The sequence below is a fragment of the Sapajus apella genome, unplaced genomic scaffold (genome assembly GCF_009761245.1).
Source record: "Sapajus apella isolate SASKATOON/1434 unplaced genomic scaffold, GSC_monkey_1.0 scaffold5, whole genome shotgun sequence".
Lineage (NCBI taxonomy): Eukaryota > Metazoa > Chordata > Mammalia > Primates > Cebidae > Sapajus > Sapajus apella.
Window position 1 is genome coordinate 28,833,414 of NW_022436945.1, and position 18,913 is coordinate 28,852,326.

The following is an 18,913-nucleotide window of genomic DNA, read 5'->3' on the forward strand; positions in this document are numbered from 1 at the left end:
CTCCTGCCTCAGCCTCCCGAGTAGCTAGGATTACAGGCATGCGCCATCACATTTGGCTAATTTTGTATTTTTAGTAGAGACCAGGTTTCTCCATGTTGGTCAGGCTAGTCTCAAACTCCCGACCTCAGGTGATCTGCCTGCTTCGGCCTCCCAAAGTGCTGGGATTACAGGTATGAGCCACTGCACCTGGCCCCCCAGAGTTACTTCTTATCTGCCTTGATTGTAAGACCACATTTCAACTTGCTTTACATACATCAGCTGGGGTAGACTACTGATGGCAGGTGGACCTGCATTATAGAACTGGATGTGTTTTACACAAGCTTTATTTTGGGTATTCTTGCCTTGATATTTCCCATGGAATACGGCTTATAGATGACAATGGGAAAATAACTGAAGAAGCTGATGTACAATCTGTGCAAGTCCAGTTAAATGGTCACTTGGAAGTTTCAATAAAATCTTCAATAAACTTTAACATGGAGTTTGACATAGTGCTAGTGATACACTTTGCATGACACAGATGTCTTCCAATTCCATCTTCTATTTCTACTTTCATGTACCCTCTAGCCCTCTATTGTTCTGTCAGAGACTCGTGTTTCCTTGTTAAATGGGTTATTTTGAAATGAGTTTTTACCTCTGTATGTTGGGAGAGTCACAACAAACCATTCCGAAACTACTCTTCATGTAAAATATCATAAATTCAAATAAACATTCCAACCCAGAAGGGGTCACTAACAAACAATATATGTCCTACTACAGTCTAAACAGAATACAATTCTTCTAATCCCAGCTCTCTACAGCATAAGCTAACAATGGGCATTATAGTTGGATACATCAGTTTCACACATTTTAATCATTTCCAGAAATTAAACAGTAAAAGATGCCTGACCAGAGGAAAATATTTAATCAGTAAGAAAGCCGGTATAAAATTATATCTAAGGGTTATCATGTAAAGCTGTGGAAGTAAACAGGAAGGAAGATGGATTATGCTTATCCAGTTACAGATTTTGTTAGAAAAAGGAGTACAGCAACGGGAGAAGAAATGAAATCCTTTCAATCAGGGTTGTCCACCCCTTACCTTAAACTGGATTCTGGCCACTAACAAGCACATCTCAGAGCAGACAGTCAGCTCTTTCATTCCAGAACTCCCCTGAAGAAAGACTACTGTTCTCCATTTCGTAGGGGATTTGAAGAAACTCAAAGGCTCACTGTGTTTTCGAGGTCTGTGGATAGACAGCTACTGCTCTGTATGCCCATGAATAGATTCCTACCAGCAAGCCCCTCTTTTCTCTGTACTAGAATTCCCAACCCTACTAAGTTATCTTCCCAAATATTTATAGGACTTACAATTTTTTTCAAGATCTCACAAAAACATGGTCTCCTGAGGCACCCAAGAAACGCCTTTCCCGACATCAAACAGCAATTCTAGGGTGTAGGGGGCAAGAATGGATTCCAGCACATCCCAGATATCACGATAGTCTTAGGATTTTGCTCTCAAAGGGGCTTTCTGGCTTCGTTTCTATTTGGTTTCTTAAGAGAGGCGGCCTGAGAAAAGCAGCAGCCCCTCAGGTGAGCATACGTTTAAACACAAACAAAAGACTACGACTCTGCAGCCAAAATGAGGTCCCCAACGAGAGAACCGCTTCCTGCGGTGGGCGTTCGGCTTTGGAGGCGGCAGGGAAATCTAATCCAAGTCAGAAAGTGGGTAGAAGCAGAAAGAGAAGGAGCTGGAAGACTCACGAGTCTTGAATAAGAAGCCCAGGCTACCCCGTCCCAAGGACAGCAGTTCCAAAATGCGGTTCCCGCCCAGAGCCTCAAAAAGACGCAGGTCGTGAGACTGGAAGCCCGGGACCGAGCGCAGCGAGCGACTGGGAGCAGCGCGCACACCCGGGAGCATCCCGCCCCGGCGGCGGGGCCAGCCCAGCAGCAGCGCTCACCCACTTACCAGCAGCAAGCGCGGGGACCGCTCCTATCCCGATCGTTCGGACGGCACCTTCCTACGCGCCGCGCTGCCGCAGCTTCTCCACCCGCGCCCCGTTCTGCCTGTGCTCCCTCTCGGCGCACGCCTCTCCCTCAGGCTGCCACGCGCTGCACCCTGAGTCCAGGGCCTGAGCCCGTATTTAAAGGCTTCGGCCCGAGAAGGCGGAGGCTTCATTCCCCCGCAGCCAGGCCCTCCTGGATTCTGCCCTCAGCCTCTTCCTAGCTCCCCCTTCCGCTACACAAGACTCTAGGCCGGGTCCCTATTTCCTTCAGGGCCTGGGGCGGGGTGACCGGGGTGGGGCTGATCCTGGAGGGGCGGACCTGCCCCGCCCCTGGCCAAGCTGAGCGAATCCGCTCGGGCCAGCTCAGCGGTTCCGCCCCTACCGCGAGCGGCGCTGGGCGGGGCTGCGTGCGTGGCGTATCCGTCGGACCCGGAGACTAGGGCGCGCCGAGGGTGCAGGCCGTTTGCTCGCCTACTCGGCGGTCGTGGGTCGCGGAGTGGTCAAGCCTTGTAGTCCAGCAGCTGTCTTCTCGGCGCCCTGTCCTGGCCGAGGCGAGGGCCGCGTGCGCTCCCTGTCCGCCAGGCTTTAGGGCTGCGGGGGTACTGGGCAGGTGGCGGGCCGAGGGGACCGGAAGGTCCTGGCCACCTTTCCGGTCCCCTCAGCACCCTGGAGCGCCGCCCCTGGGTTTCAGCCACCTAGACTCTGCGGGTCGGTCCCGGCGGGCGGATTACTCCACGCCCACAACCTCGGGGCCCCAGGATCAACCGCGCCCTCCGGGCCGGCCACGCAAGGTTTAGTCAGAACCCTCCCGAGCCGCCGCTTCTGGGAAAGAGGCGCCTCCTGTCTGGAGGATGCTGAGTTTCTCACGACTGGACCAGCGGGTGTCCACGTCCTGGTCCCTGGCCGAGAGGCAGGACCCCCCACGCCCTCCGGGCGCGCTTTCCAGAGACGTTCCTCAGGCCCATTCCGGGATTTGGGATGTCTGTGCGTGCCATGGAGCAGAGTATGCAACATGTAAGTGCCGTGTGTGAGGAAGAGTAAAATGAACCTATGGAACCTGCTCATTTTTAATGTGGAGTGCAGTTCTGCTCATTTCTTCTGCCGCTTCGAGGTCATTTTAAGCCTCTAATATAGAAAAAAAAGCCAGGCACAGTCATGGCTTTTTAATTTTCTCATTAAGGATTACATCAGGTGACATAAGCCATTTTAACATACGTCATGAAGAAAGTGATTAGTGATTTATGAAGGCACATTAATGATGTGAGCCTTACAAACCCCATCTTAGCCTCTCCCTCCCCGCCATTTCTCCTTCAGGAGACTCACCCCTCCACTCCTCTTCAATGTGTGTTAAAAAATTTCTCCTCAGGTTTTTCGGATGACTACGGAGTTTGCCTTACAAAAGGTAGACTCCGGACTCGCTGTGAAGTGAAATGGCCAAATTTTGGAACCGGCTGGCCACCATCGGGGTCCTTAGATCCCCTGACGATCCGAGCTGTTTGGCTGGTCGTTACCGGATCGCCCGGACACCCTGATCAATTTCCCTACGTTGACCAAATGTAGGTGTCTGGACTTAGTCCAGAACCCTCCCCCTTGGCTCCGATCTTGTGGCGTTCACAGCCCTTCATCCAAGGTCCTGAGCCGGACCCCTCCTTTGCCCTGACCCCCTGCTCCCTCTGTTCCTCTTGTTCTGCCCCCTTCAGAGGAGGAGGAGAACTCTCTTCACCCCTTACCCCCACCCTATGATCCTCCTGATCCCCTAGGGTCCCCCTCTGCCTCCTCGTCCCCTGTTGCCTCCCCACCTGACGTCTCCCAAATACGGCCTCTGCCGGAGGCCGCTGCCCCACTTCTCCCCTTAAGGGAGGCATCACCCCCGTCAGGGAGTGAACGCTCAGCCCATTTCTAGTCTCTGTTCCCTTTTCTACTTCTGACCTGTATAACTGGAAGACTCAGAACCCACCCTTTTCTGAGAAACCTCAGGTTTTAACCTTACTGGTTGAGTCCATACTCTGGACTCACTGGCCCACCTGAGATAACTGTCAGCAGCTTCTCCTGACCCTTTTTACGGCTGAGGAAAGGGACCGAATTAGAAGGGAGGCCAAAAAGTCCTTGTTGGCCTCAATAAACAGGCCGGAAGACGAGGCCCAAGACCTCTTAGAGGAAATCTTTCCTTCCACCCGGCCTGACTGGGACCCCAATACCTCAGCTGGGAGGTGGGCTCTGAACAACTTCCACCAGTATCTTCTCACAGGTATTAAAGGGGCCCCATGGAAGCCCATGAATTTGTCTAAAACTACCAAGGTTGTCCAGGGGACTGATAAATCTCCTGGAGCATTCTTGGAATGCCTCTGGGAAGCATTCCGAGTTTACACCCCATTTGACCTGGCGGCCCCGGAAAATAGCCATGCTGTTAACTTGGCATTTGTGGCCCAGACAGCTCTGGACATCGCAAAAAAGTTACAAAAACATAAAGGATTTGCTGGAATAAATATTACTTAGCTTTTAGAAATAGCCTTCACCCAAGCCCTCAGATGGGGAAAGAACAAGCATATCAACATCTACACTGACAGCTGATACATCTTTGCTACCATGCATGTCCATGGTGCCATCTACCGAGAGAGAGGGCTACTCATGTTGACTGGAAAAACTATCAAAAACAAGGAAGAAATCCTGGCTCTACTAGATGCTGTATGGCTTCCATGCCAGGTGGCTGTAATCCATTGCAAGGGACACCAGAAAGAAAACAACGGCTGTTTCCTGGGGAAACCAAAAGGCAGATTCTACAGCCCACAAAGCTGCTACAGTCCTGGTTACCCCATTAACTCTATTGCCAGCCATCTCCTTCCCACCTCCCAGCCTGCCAGCCTGCCCTGTCTACTACTCCCCAGAGAAAGAAGAGCAAGCAACAGACCTCCAGGCCAACAAAGATAAAAATAGATGGTAGATCCTCCCAGACTCAAGAATCTTCCTTCCTGGCTCTTTCAGACCAGTCCTAGTCAGCCAACTCCATTCCACTACCCAACTGGGAGGAACCAAATTGACTCAACTCTTACAGGGCCATTTCAAAATTCCTCACCTCCGGGACTTAACTACCCAGGCGGCCAGCAGCTGCGCAGCCTGTGCACAGGTAAATGCCAAGCAAGGTCCCAAGCCTGAACCAGGCTGCCGTCTCCGAGGATGTAGCCTGGGAGAGAGGTGGGAAATAGACTTCACTGAAATAAAACGTCCCGAGCTGGCTACAGATGTCTCCTGGTATTAACTGACACTTTCTCAGGATGGACTGAAGCCTTTGCCACCAAAAGAGAAACCGCTTCTACGGTGGTAAAATTCCTACTCAATGAAATCATCCCTCGACATGGACTCCCTTTTGCTATAGGATCAGATAATGGGCCAGCCTTCACCTCATCCATAGCTCAGTCCATCAGCAAAGCCCTAAACATTGAATGAAAACTCCACTGTGCATACCAACCTCAGAGCATAGGACAGGTTGAACGCATGAACCGAACCGAACGCATGTAACACCCTTACAAAATTAATTCTAGAAACCAGTGAAAGTTGGATGGCCCTCCTTCCTTTAGCCCTCCTGAGTGTTAGGTGCACCCCTTACTGGGCTGGTTTTTCTCCTTTCGAAATTATGTATGAAAGGGCACCCCCTATACTACTCAGGTTAATGAATACCCTAATAGCAGAAATAACCCAGACTAATTTGTTACAGTACCTACAGTCTCTCCAACAGGTTCAAAACATCATCCAGCCACTCGTCTGGGAAGCACACCCTAATCCAGTTCCTGACCAGACTGGGCCCTGCCACTCTTTCTGTCCTGGTGACCTGGTGTATGTCAAAAAGTTTCAAAAAAAGGACTCACTCCTGCCTGGAAAGGACCTGTCCTGTCAAGCCTCTCCCCCTGCACCAAACCTTCTCATTCCCTCACCTTGGGAGACATCTCAGGAAATGCCTCTTGCTTAATTAATCCTGCTTATAACATGTCCATTTCTCCTTTTCAGACTACTTACAACCGGTCTTTACTCACTGTTATAAACTCCTCAGTTTCATATTAGGCACCCAACATTACCTGGCTAGCATGCACCTCAGGCTTAACTCATTGCCTCAATGGCTCAACCCCTGGCCCTAGCCTGTGTGTCACTGTCCATGTGCTTCCCCAAGTATATGTGTATAGTGGACCAGAAGGACAACATCTCACACCACCCGGACCAAGCAGCTCCACTTCTAGTGCCTCTCCTAGTGGGACTAAGTGTGGCTCAGTCAGCAGCCATTGGTACTGCTGCCTTAGTTCGAGGAGAAACTGGGTTAGCCACCATCCCAACAAATACATACCAACCTAGGAAGGCTCCAGGTGGCTATAGATTTGTTACATAGCCAGGTAGAGTCTTTGGCTGACGTAGCCCTTCAAAATCACCAAGGACTAGATCTTTTATTTTTCTCCCAAGGTGGGCTATGCCCTGCTTTGGGAGAAAGTTGCTGTTTCTATGCCAATAAAACAGGTGTCATTAAAGACACTCTCCAGAAAGTCAGAGAAAACCTAGATAAACACCAGCAGGATCGAGAAAATAATACTCCCTGGTACCAAAGCATGTTTAACTGGAGTCCATGGTTAACCACCCTAATAACTGGATTAGGAGGTCCCCTTCTCCTCTCATTAGAATTAATCTTTGAACCATGCATACTGAACTGGCTTCTTAATTTCATAAGACAGCACATAACTTCTGTCGAACTTATGTATCTCAGAACTCAGTATAATCCTCTTTCACTATGGAGTTAACGCTTTGACTCCCCAAAAACACAAGTGGGAATGATGTGAGCCTAACAGACTCCATCTTAGATGTGAGCCTGACAAACCCCATCTTAGCCTCTCCCTCCCCGCCATTTCTCCTTCCGGTGCACACTGGGTCATGCTGTACCCAGCACCTTGTAACCATTGTAACCACAACCTGCTTGGTAAGTCCACTGGCTATTGTGAATACCCCCTCTTGGTAACCAACAATTATGGGAATGCTTCTGCCTCCTAGTTACCAGCTTTCCTCTTCTAAGCTGCTTGTTCTGCTTCTGTAAAATTCCACTTCAGCTAGACTCCCCCTCCCCTTTCCCCTAGAATGGTATAAAAAGATATCACATCCCCCTAGTCAGGGCCAAGAGATTTTTGAGCATGAGCTCCCTCTCGGTTGCTGGCAATAAAGACCTCTCAATTGAAACTCAGAGTGTGGTGCTTTCCTTCTAACTTGCGAGGGTGTAACATTAAAATACCATATAAATCACAGTTTTCTGGATACGATCATGATGGCAACTTTAAGAAAGTCATTGAATTTGGATGAAACATAGTTTGCTATGGATTGTAGCACACGTGGCAGGATATGTAGGCTTTTTGTTTGTTTTGTTTTGTTTTGAGACAGTGTCTCGCTCTTGTCCCCCAAGCTGGAGTGCAGTGATGCGGTCTCGGCTCACCGCAACCACCTCCTCCCAGGTTCAAGCAATTCTCCTGTCTCAGCCTCCCAAGTAGCTGGAATTATAGGCTACCACAACCAAGTCCGGCTAATTTTTTTTTTTTTTTTTTTTTTTTTTGAGATGGAGTCTTGTTCTATCTCCCAGGCTGGAGTGCAGTGGCGCGATCTTGGCTCACTGCAACCTTCACCTCTCAGGTTCAAGCAATTCTTCTGCCTCAGTCTCCTGAGTAGCTGGGACTACAGATGCACGCTGCTACACCTGGCTAATTTTTTGTATTTTTTTTTAGTAGAGGTTGGGTTTCACCGTGTTGCCCAAGCTGGTCTCGAACTCCTGAGCTCAGGCAATCTGCCTGCCTCGGCCTCCCAAAGTGTCGAGATTATAGGTGTGAGCCACTGTGCCTGGCCAGTATATGTAGGCTTCCTACATTCTGTGCAGTTCAGTTCATTCAGACAACAAATTTTAATGCCTGTTGTGTGTCAGACGTTATCCTAAAGGCTGAAGATGCAAAAGGGGTCAAAACTCAATTCCTTTGGCTGGGCACAATGGCTTACACTTGTAATCCCAACACTTTGGGAGCCCAGAGCAGGTGGATCACCTGAGGTCAGGAGTTCCAGACCAGTCTGGCCAACATGGTGAAACCCCATCTCTACTAAATACAAAAGTTAGCTGGGCGAAGTGGTGGGCACCTGTAATCCCAGCTACTCAGGAGGCTAAGGCTTGAGAATTGCTTGAACCTGGGGGCCAGAGTTTGCAGTGAGCCGAGATCACACCACTGCCCTCCAGCCTGGGTGACAACACCCCTCCAGCCTGGGTGACAGAGCAAGACTTCATCTCAAACAAACAAACAAGACTTAATTCCTTCTTGGAAAGCTCACAGGTTAGGTAGAAGAGATATATAAACAAGTAATTGCAGTACATATGACAAGTACTATAGTAGGGCATCTTTTTGAACTTGGCACATACATAGATTTAAGTTACCTAATACAATTTGCTTTGTAATAAAAACGACTTATGTATGATTAGTCCCTTCATTTTGAATTCAACACTTTTCTATTTAGTATTCCCCTCACATTCTTTTTTAGTACTTTGGTAGAATCAGAATCTTCAACACTGTTAATAGGCTCTCAGAAATTAAGTCAATTATCAGTGCCAGCTAGAATGGACTTTTGGATTTATGACAGCAGTTCTCCAAATGTGAGCTGGGGGCTGTAAACAATCTCCGAGGTTCTTTCTGGGATCCATAGTTTTATGTATTACTTGCTTTTTTCACTCTTGTTCTCTCACAAGTGTACAGTGAAGTTTTGTGGAAACTATAATGTGATATCAAAGCAGATAGAATTAAGCTGTCTTTTAAATCAGATATTAGCGATTTACAAAATGTAAAACAGTGTCAATCTTTTTTTATTTTTAAAATGTAATTCTTCATTAAACTATGCTATTTATGTTAGCATGTAATGGGCTTATTGTCAATTTTAAGGAATTAATCTTTTTTTTTTTTTTTTTTTTTTTTGAGACGGAGTTTCGCTCTTGTTACCCAGGCTGGAGTGCAATGGCGCGATCTCGGCTCACGGCAACCTCCGCCTCCCGGGTTCAGGCATTTCTCCTGCCTCAGCCTCCTTAGTAGCTGGGATTACAGGCACGTGCCACCATGCCCAGCTAATTTTTTGTATTTTTTTAGTTGAGACGGGGTTTCACCATGTTGACCAGGATGGTCTCGATCTCTTGACCTCGTGATCCACCCGCCTCGGCCTCCCAAAGTGCTGGGATTACAGGCTTGAGCCACCGCGCCCGGCCGGAATTAATCTTTTATATATAATTTGTCAGTTTTCATTTCTAATATGGTAAATACCAATGGTTATAATCCGCATGAAAAAAACTTACTTGACTCTTCAATTTTTTTTTTTTTGAGACGGAGTTTCACTCTTATTGCCCAGTCTGGAGTGCAATGGTATAATCTCAGTTCACCACAAACTCCACCTCCTGGGTTCAAATGATTCTTCTGCCTCAGCCTCCCAAGTAGTTGGGATTATAGCCATGTGCCACCACGCCTGGCTAATTTTGTATTTTTAGTGGAGACATGGTTTCTCCATGTTGGTCAGGATGGTCTCAAACTCCCGACCTCAGGTGATTTGCCTGCCTTCACCTCCCAAAGTGCTGGGATTATAGGCATGAGCCACCATGGCCAGACTTTATCTGCTTTTTATATCAATTAGGTGGAGACTCTCAAACTTCAGTTCTTGACTTCTGTGCACCCACAGGCTCAACATCATGTGGAAGCTGCCAAGGTTTGGGACTTTCACCCTCTGAAGCAATAGCCTGAGCTGTACCTAAGCCCCTTTTAGTTATATCTGGAGCACCTGGGACACAGGGCACCAAGTCCCTAGACTGCACACAGCAGAGGGATCCTGGGCCTAGCCCATGAAACCATTTTTTCTTCCTAAACCTCCAGGCCTGTGATGGGAGGGGCTGCCATGAAGATCTCTAACATGCCCTGAAGATCTCTGACATGCCCATTTTCCCCATTGTCTTGCTGATTATCATTTGGATCTTCATCATTTATGCAAATTTCTACAGCCAGCTTGAATTTCTCCTCAGAAAATGGGATTTTCTTTTCTGTCATGTTGTCAGGCTGAAAATTTTTCCAAACTTTTATGCTGTATTTCCCTTATAAAACTGAATGTGTTTAACAGCACCCAAGTCACATCTTGAATGCTTTGCTGCTTAGAAATTTATTTCTCCAGATACCTTAAATCATCTCTCTCAAGGTCAAATTTTCACAAACCTCTAGGGCAGGGGCAAAGTGCTGCCAGTCTCTTTGCTGAAACATAACAAGAGTCACCTTTGCTTCAGTTCCCAACAAGTTCCTCATCTCCATCTGAGACCACCTGAGTGGATTTCATTGTCCATATCATTATCAGTATTTTTGTCAGAGCCATTCAACAAGTCTCTAGGGAGTTCCAAACTTTCGCAGATTTTCCTGTCTTCTGCTGAGCCCTCCAAACTGTTCCAATGTCTGCCTATTACCCAGTTCCAAAGTTGCTTCCACATTTTTGGGTATCTTTTTAGCAGTGCCCCACTCTACTGGTACCAATTTACTGTATTAGTTCTTTTTCATGCTGATAAAGACATACCCAAGACTAGGAAATTTATAAAAGAAAGAGGTTTATTGGACCTACAGTTCTACATGGCTGGGGAGACCTCAAATTCATGGCAGAAGGTGAAAGGCATATCTAACACAGCAGACAAGAGAAGAGAAAACTTGTGCAGGGAAACTCCAGTTTTAAAACCATCAGATCTCATGAGACTTATTCACTGTCACAAGAACAGCACAGGGAAACCTGCCCCCATGATTTAATTATCGCCCACTAGGTCCCTCCCTCAACATGTGGGAATTATGGGACACACAAGATGAGATTTGGGTGGGGACACAAGGCCAAACCATATCAATCATAGTAAGGTTTTGTTTGGGTGAAACATAAGCCTTTCATTTCTTTTTTTTTTTTTTTTTGAGACAGGGTCTCACTTTGTCACCCATGCTGAAGTGCATTGGCACGAACACAGCTCACTGCAGCCTTGACCTCCCAGGTTGGAGTGATCCACCTCAGCTTTCAGAGTAGCTGTGATATGGTTTGGCTGTGTCCCCACCCACATCTCATCTTGAAACCCAGTAGGAGGTAATTGAATCATGGGGCAAGTCTTGTTCTGGTGATAGTGAATAAGTCTCATGAGATCTGACAGTTTTTTTTTTTTGAGACGGAGTTTCGCTCTTGTTACCCAGGCTGGAGTGCAATGGCGCGATCTCGGCTCACCACAACCTCTGCCTCCTGGGTTCAGGCAATTCTCCTGCCTCAGCCTCCTGAGTAGCTGGGATTACAGGCACGCGCCACTATGCTCAGCTGATTTTTTGTATTTTTAGTAGAGACGGGGTTTCACCATGTTGACCAGGATGGTCTCGATCTCTTGACCTCGTGATCCCCCCGCCTCAGCCTCCCAAAGTGCTGGGATTACAGGCGTGAGCCACCGTGCCCGGCTTGATCTGACAGTTTTAAAAAGAAGAGTTCTGGCTGGGCATGGTGGTGGGCACTTGTATTCAGAACTACTAAGGAGGCTGAGGTAGGGAGAATTACTTAAACATGGGAGGCAGAGGTTGCAGTGAGCCGAGATTGCATCACTGCACTCTGGCCTGGGCAACAGAGCAAGACTCTGTTTCAAAAAAAAAAAAAAAAGGAGTTACTCTGCACAAGCTCTCTCTCTCTGCCTGCTGGCATCCATGTAAGACGTGACTTGCTCTTCCTTGCCTTCAATATGAATGTGAGTCTTCCCCAGCCATGTGGAACTGGGGAATAAACCGAATAAACCTCTTTCTTTTATAAATTGCCCGGTCTTGGGTATGTCTTTATCAACAGCATGGAAACAGACCAATTCAGTAAATTGGTACCAGTAGAGTGGGGTGTTGCTGAAAAGATACCTGAAAATGTGGAAGTAACTTTGGAACTGGGTAACAGTCAGACATTGGAACAGTTTGGAGGGCTCAGAAGAAGACATGAAAATGTGGGAAAGTTTGAAACTTCCTAGAGACTCGTTGAATGACTTTGAGAAAAATGCTGATAGTGATATGAATAATAAGGTCCAGGCTGAGGTGGTCTCAGATGGAGATCAGGAACTTGTTGAGAACTGGAGCAAAGGTGACTCTTGCTATGTTTTAGCAAAGAAATGTTAGGAATATGAACAACTTCCATGACAAACTTACAATGAAGCAGTTTTTGTTTCATTGTATCTCCTTCACCTTCCTCTCCTTCACCCCCCTGTAGCTGGAACACTGACCCAATGGATGTTGTGATGAACTATCTTTGACCATGCAGAGAAGTGCAAACATGCACAAGCAATTTGAGAAGCACTGCCCTAGGGGTTGGGGTAGCAACAATAGAAAGTGTGGGTTCTGAATACCTGATGCATGCATTTTAGCTCTAGACTGCTTATATTGTACTATTACATGAAAGGGAATTTTAATCTGGTTTAAACCACTGGATCTCTTTATTCCAGCAAGTGAGTCTATATTCAACAAATACTTACTCTCAAACTGCTCTTTCTCACCCCTCATTCCCTTACTATAAACCTTTTCTATCTCAATTTGTATCATTAGTTGGTCAGCCCCCAAACCAGATGTCACTTGCTTTCTCTTCTTCCCTTTCAGAGCCAGGCCTTGATTGTAATATACTGGCTGTACCTCCAAAATATATTCCAGATCTAATCTCTTACAATTTGTACTGCCACAACCTTAGTCGAAGCCACTAACATCTCTGAACTCCAGTGGTTTACTAGTTTTCTGTCTCCCTTCTTGATATAATTCATCTTTTTACATAGCAGTCAGAGTGAGATAAAATCATAAATCAGGTCATATAACCTCCACCCCCGGTACCAATGGCTATCTTTTATACTCAGAATAAAATCCACAATCTTTATTTGGCTTCCAAGGTCCTATAAGATATAGACCTTACTTCAAATCTCATTTTGTACCTGTCATTTGATCTTCGGTCCCTTAAGAATGCCAAGCCTGTTTCCATTTCAGGGCCTTTGTGCTTGTCACTATTGTTTTTTCTCTTAGAAAACTGCCCAGATCTTTGCTTAGCTGCATTATTCAGATCTCAACTCAAATATAATCTTTCAGAGCCAGGTGTGGTGGTGCATGCCTGTAATCTTAGCTACTCAGGTGGGTGAGGCTGATGGATCTCTTGAGCCCAGAAGTCTGAGGCTAGCCTGGGCAACCTAGCAAGATCCTGTCAAAAAGAAAAAGTTATTTCACCATGATTATATTTTAATTTTATTTTAGCAATTAGAAGTCCGTGAAATTAATTTACCTTATTTCTTTGTTGGCATTTATGTTTATTGCCTTTCCCCCATTACTAGGATATAAACTTCTTGAGGACCGGGACTAAAAAGAAATGACATTGCCACTATAAGAATTCTTTTTTTTTTTTTTTTGAGACAGAGTTACCCAGTCTGAAGTGCAGTGGTGCAGTCAGCTCGCTGTAATTATCTGCCTCCTGGGTTCAAGCAACTCTCATGCCTAGCTGGGATGTTAGGCATGTGCCACCACTCGAGGCTAATTTTGGTAGTTTGAGTAGTGATGGGTTTTCACCATGCTGGCCAGTCTGGTTTCGAACTCCTGGCCTTAAGTGATCTGCCCTCCTTGGCCTCCCAAAATGCTGGGATTACAGGAGTGAGCCACAACAGCCAGCCCATTCCTTTTCGAAGACTACAAAATCTAGTTATGTGAAGAATGAATATTCACCCTATTAACATAATTTTGATCCAATCCATTACAAAATAATCACCACCCTTTTTTCTTATGACAGTGGCGCATTTCATTTGTTTAAGACGGAGTCTCACTCTGTAGCCCAGGTTGGAGTGCAGTGGTGCAATCTTGGCTCACTGCAACCTCTGCCTACCTTGTTCAAGTGATTCTCCTACCTCAGTGTGATGGTTAATATTGAATGTCAACTTGATTGGATTGAAGGATGCACAGTATTGTTCCTGGGTGTGTCTGTGAGGAGGTTGCCAAAGGAGATTAACATTTGAGTCAGTGGGCTGGGAAAGGCAGATCCACTCTCAATCTGGGTGGGCTCTAGCTAATCAGCTGCCAGCCAGGGTAGAATAAAATCAGGCAGAAGAATATGGAAAGACTAGACTAGCTCTGCTGGATGCTTCCTGCCCTTGAACTTTGGACTCCAATTCTTCAGCTTTTGGACTCTTGGGCCTTTGACCACAGACTGAAGTCTGCACTGTCGGCCTCCCTACCCTTGAGGTTTTGGGACTCAGGCTGGCTTCCTTGCTCCTCAGCTTGCAGACAGCCTATTGTGGGACTTTACCTTGTGATTGTTTGAGTCAATACTCTTTAATAAACTCCTCTTTATATATAAATCTATCCTGTTAGTTCTGTCCTTTTAGAGAACCCTAATATACTCGGCCTCCTGAGTAACTGGGATTACAAGCGCCCGCCACCATGCCTGACTAAGTTTTGTATTTTTAGTAGAGATGGGGTTTTCACTATGTTGGCCAGGCTGGTCTCAAACTGCTGACCTCAAGTGATCTACCCGCCTCAGCCTCCCAAAGTGTTGGGATTACAGGTGTGAGCCACCGTGCCTGGCCATGTTTTGTTTTTCATCACTAGAACTAAATGCAGGGTTCAGGTGTTTTGTTTGTTTGTTTGTTTTTTATGAGACAGGGTCTTACTCTATTGCCCAGAGCTGGAGTACAGTGGTAGGATCATACCTCACTGCCCCATCTCAAGAAGTCCTCCCACCTTAGCCTCCCAAGTAGCTGGGACTACAAGCACATACCACCATGCCTGGCTTTTTTTTTGGTAGAGACAGGGTCTCACTATGTTGCCTAGGCTGGTCTCAAATTCCTAAGCTCAAACAATCCTCCCACCTCTACCTTCAAAGGGCTGTGATTAGGCTTGGGCCACTGTGCCGGACCAGTTTAGTAGTCATTATTATTTAGTAGTCATTATTGTTAGTGGTTCTCACGCTCAGCTACTATTAGAATCACCTGCAGACACTTAGGCCAAATCCCAAGCCAATTAAATCAGAATCTCTCAGGTGTGGGGCCAATGCTTAAGTAGTTTTTAAAGCTCTCTTGGCCGGGCGCGGTGGCTCACGCCTGTAATCCCAGCACTTTGGGAGGCCGAGGTGGGTGGATCACGAGGTCAAGAGATCGAGACCATCCTGGTCAACATAGTGAAACCCCGTCTCTTATACAAAAAATCAGCTGGGCATGGTGGCGCGTGCCTGTAATCCCAGCTACTCAGGAGGCTGAGGCAGGAGAATTGCCTGAACCCAGGAGGCGGAGGTTGCGGTGAGCCGAGATCGCGCCATTGCACTCCAGCCTGGGCAACAAGAGCGAAACTTCGTCTCAAAAAAAAAACGTCTCAAAAAAAAATAAAGCTCTCTTGATGAGTACAGTGTGCAACCAGAGTTGAGAATTGCTGATCTGATAGTTTGTTGTTCATCTTCTCTTGCAATGGATTTATTCACCTATTAATCAAAATGTATTTGCTGCTATGGATTGAATATGTCTCCCAAAGTTCACATGTTAAAAACTGTATCTCCAGTGTAGCAATGTTGGGAGGTGGAGACTAATGGAGATGTTAGGGTCATGGACGCACTGCCTTTATGAATGGATTAGTGCACTCTAGCCTGGACAACAGAGTGAGACCGTGTCTCAAAAAAAAAAAAAAAAGGATTGAGAGTTGGTACCATATGTTATGTAATTTTTGTATCTCTAATTCTCAGCACAGTGAACAAATGAATAAGTGAACCAGTAATTGACCAAATTGGCTCCTGATCTAAGACTCAGCAGTTAAGTATCTTTTCCAAGGTCACCTAATAAGGGTCAAACTTATGACTTCACTGTAGGACAGTTCTCTACACCACATTGTTTGAGAGCCAAAGAAAATCAGCCAGCTCTCCTACCAAGGGGAAGAGGTTACATAAATCGCACTTGGAGTCTCATGCTGGTGGGAAGACCCATGAGAACTTTCACCACCACTGAAAACAGTGTTGCCTGCAATCTGGGGAGAAAGGAAAAAATATGAACTCTGAAAGTTTATGGATGATGGCTACCAGTACATTTCTCTGAAATACAGGGTGCTTTGTATGAAAAAAAGACACTTCTGCCTTTGCCTCCATTTACTACTCTGTTTATTGTTACTATTGGTCTAAACAAAGCCCAACATCACTTATTTAGGTGTGAAATATAATTCTGCGTTTAAATACGTGGAATAACTTTTGAAAGATGGAAGATTTTTTACACCCACAAGAAACTCTCTGAATCTTGTTTTATTTAAAAAAAAAAAAAAAAAAAATTTGGCCAGACGCAGTGGCTCATGCCTGTAATCCCAGCACTTTGGGAGGCCGAGGTGGGTGAATCACTTGAGGTCAGGAATTTGAGACCAGCCTGGCCAACATGGTGAAATCCCATCTCTACTGAAAATACAAAAATTAGCCGGGCATTGTGGTAGTTGTGTGCCTATAACCGTAGCTACTTGGGGGGCTGAGGCAGGAGAATTGCTTAAACCTGGGAGGCAGAGGTTGCAGTGAGCCGAGATCATGTCACTACACTCCAGACTGGGCACAGAGCAAGACTCCAAAAAATTTTTGAGACTGAGTGCAGTGGCATGATCTCAGCTCACTGCAACCTCTGCCTCCCCGGTTCAAGGGATTCTCCTGCCTCAGCCTCCCGAGAACTGGGATTACAGGCGCCCACCACCACACTGGGCTAATTTTTGTATTGTAGTAGAGGTGGGGTTTTGCCATGTTGGCCAGGCTGGTCTCAAATTCCTGACCTCAAGTGATTCACCCACCTTGGCCTCCCAAAGTGCTGGTATTACAGGCCTGGGCCACTACAGGCCCACGAAGGTATTTTACTTAGCATTTTTTCCCGAGGATAAATTGGGAACTGTTGACAATACTATTGATAATACTAAATATATTTTTAAATTATTTTACTTATTTTTGAGACAAGGTCTCACTGTGTCACCCATACTGTAGTGCAATGAACCATCACTGTTCACTGCAGCCTTCATAACCTCCCCAGACTCATGTGATCCTCCCACCTCAGCCTTCTGAGTAGCTGGGACTACAGGCATGCTCCACCATGCCTGGATAATTTTTAAAATACTTTTGTAGAGATGGAGTTTTGCCACATTGTCCAGGCTGGTCTCAAACTTCTGGGTTCAAGAGATACAATTGCCTTAGCCTCCTAAAGTGCTAGGGTTATAGGTGTGAGCCACTGTGCCCAGCCTTTTTTTTTGAGACAGAGTCTTGCTCTGCTGCCCAGGGAGTCTCGCTCTGTTGCCCAGGCTATGGTGCAGTGGCATGATCTCAGCTTGCTACAACTCCTGCCTCCTGGATTCAAGCGATTATCGTCCTCAGCCTCCCTAGTAGCTGGGGTTACAAGCATGCACCACACTCAGCTAATTTTTGTATTTTTTGTAGAGGGAGGGTTTCATCATGTTGGCCAGGCTGGTCTCAAACTTCTAGTCTCAAGTGATCTGCTCACCCTCCCAAAGTGCTAGGATTACAGGCGTGAGCCACCATGCCCAGCCCAATTTTGTAAAATAAAAAATAGGTTGGTGGGCATGGTGGCTTATACCTGTAATTCCAGCACTTTGGGAGGCCGAGACGGGCAGATCACGAGGTCAAGAGGTAGAGACCATCCTGGCTAACACAGTGAAATCCCATCTCTACTAAAACTAAAAAAAAATTAGCCGGGTGTGGTGGCAGGTGCCTGTAGTCCCAGCTACTCAGGAGGCTGAGGCAGGATAAGTGCTTGAACCCTGGGGTCGGGGGGCCGAAGTTGTAGTGAGCTGAGATCGTGTCACTCCAGCCTGGTGACAGACAGAGACTCCATCTCAAAAAAAAAAAAAAAAAATTGACAGCATACAAAATGTTTGTGATGCAAATGACAAAACTGCTACAATGAAAACAGAAGTTAAGAATTAGATGAAGAGTTGATTAAGGGAACTATAAGTCACTGTGTTAGGGCATTTATGTAATGACAATTATAGCAGAAGTGATAGAGGGTTACAACTGTTAGCTATCTTTCTTCACTCAAAAGCTCTTTAAATATCTTTTTTTAAATTTTATAATTTTTTTTTTTACAAATAGAGACAGGGTCTCACTATGTTGCCCAGGTTGGTCTCCTAATTCCTGGGCTCAAGGGATCCTCTTGCCTCAGGCTCACAAATGCTTGGATTTATAGGCGGAAGCCACAGTGCCTGGCCCTCTTTGAATATCTTTAATGCTATTAGAGATTAGCATCAGGGAATTATTAATACAAGAGGGCACAAGGAATTAGCGACTGCCAGTGGACACTTAGATAGGTGTGACTGTGATTCAGTTTTTAAAATATTGTGACACAATGAAAAAATTCCTTGGATGTTATGAAGGAAGAAAATGGTGAGTCCTATCCATTCTTTAAAGGAGAAACTGAAATTTACAATATTACCTTATTTAGCCCAAGATTTTCTTAAGCTTTGTATTTTCTAATTTAGCTTTGGCTTGCAGAATCATGCTTGAAGTTTGAGACTATGAGCTTTCAACAGGCAGTTACTAGTGAAACTCTCTGGAAAGATGAGAAGATGCAGACATAAGTGTAATGTAAAACAAAGCAAAGTAAAATGTAATTTCCAAGAAAATGTTGCCGGGTTGCCTACCCCCTGTAATGTCAGCAGTTTGGGAGGCCGAGGCAAGAGGATCGCTTGAGTGCAGGAGTTGGAGACCAGCCTGGGCAGCATGATGAAACCCCATCTCTGAAGAAATTAGCCTGGTGTGGTGGGGTGCACCTGTAGTCCCAGCTGCTTGTGGGGCTGAGGCAGAGAATAGCTTGGGCCCTGGAGGTCCAGGCTGCAGTGAGCCTTAATGGTGCTGCTGCATTCCAGCTTGGGTGACAAAGTGAGACTCTATCTCAAAAA

At 46.2% G+C, this 18,913-nt stretch overlaps 1 protein-coding gene across 5 annotated transcripts in view; it reads right to left on the reverse strand.

Moving 5' to 3' along the window:
* The window catches only part of UGDH (UDP-glucose 6-dehydrogenase), a 25,930-nt gene extending 23,667 nt beyond the window's left edge, over positions 1-2,263 (reverse strand). The window contains exon 1 of one of the 5 annotated variants that reach the window (XM_032273975.1): positions 1,935-2,263. The gene's annotated coding sequence lies outside the window, so the exon portion shown is untranslated. Of the gene's footprint in view, positions 1-1,075; positions 1,888-1,934 lie in introns of those variants that run through there. The other 4 variants (XM_032273970.1, XM_032273979.1, XM_032273980.1 and 1 more) reach the window with 4 other exon arrangements.
* Positions 2,264-18,913: the final 16,650 nt, after the last annotated feature.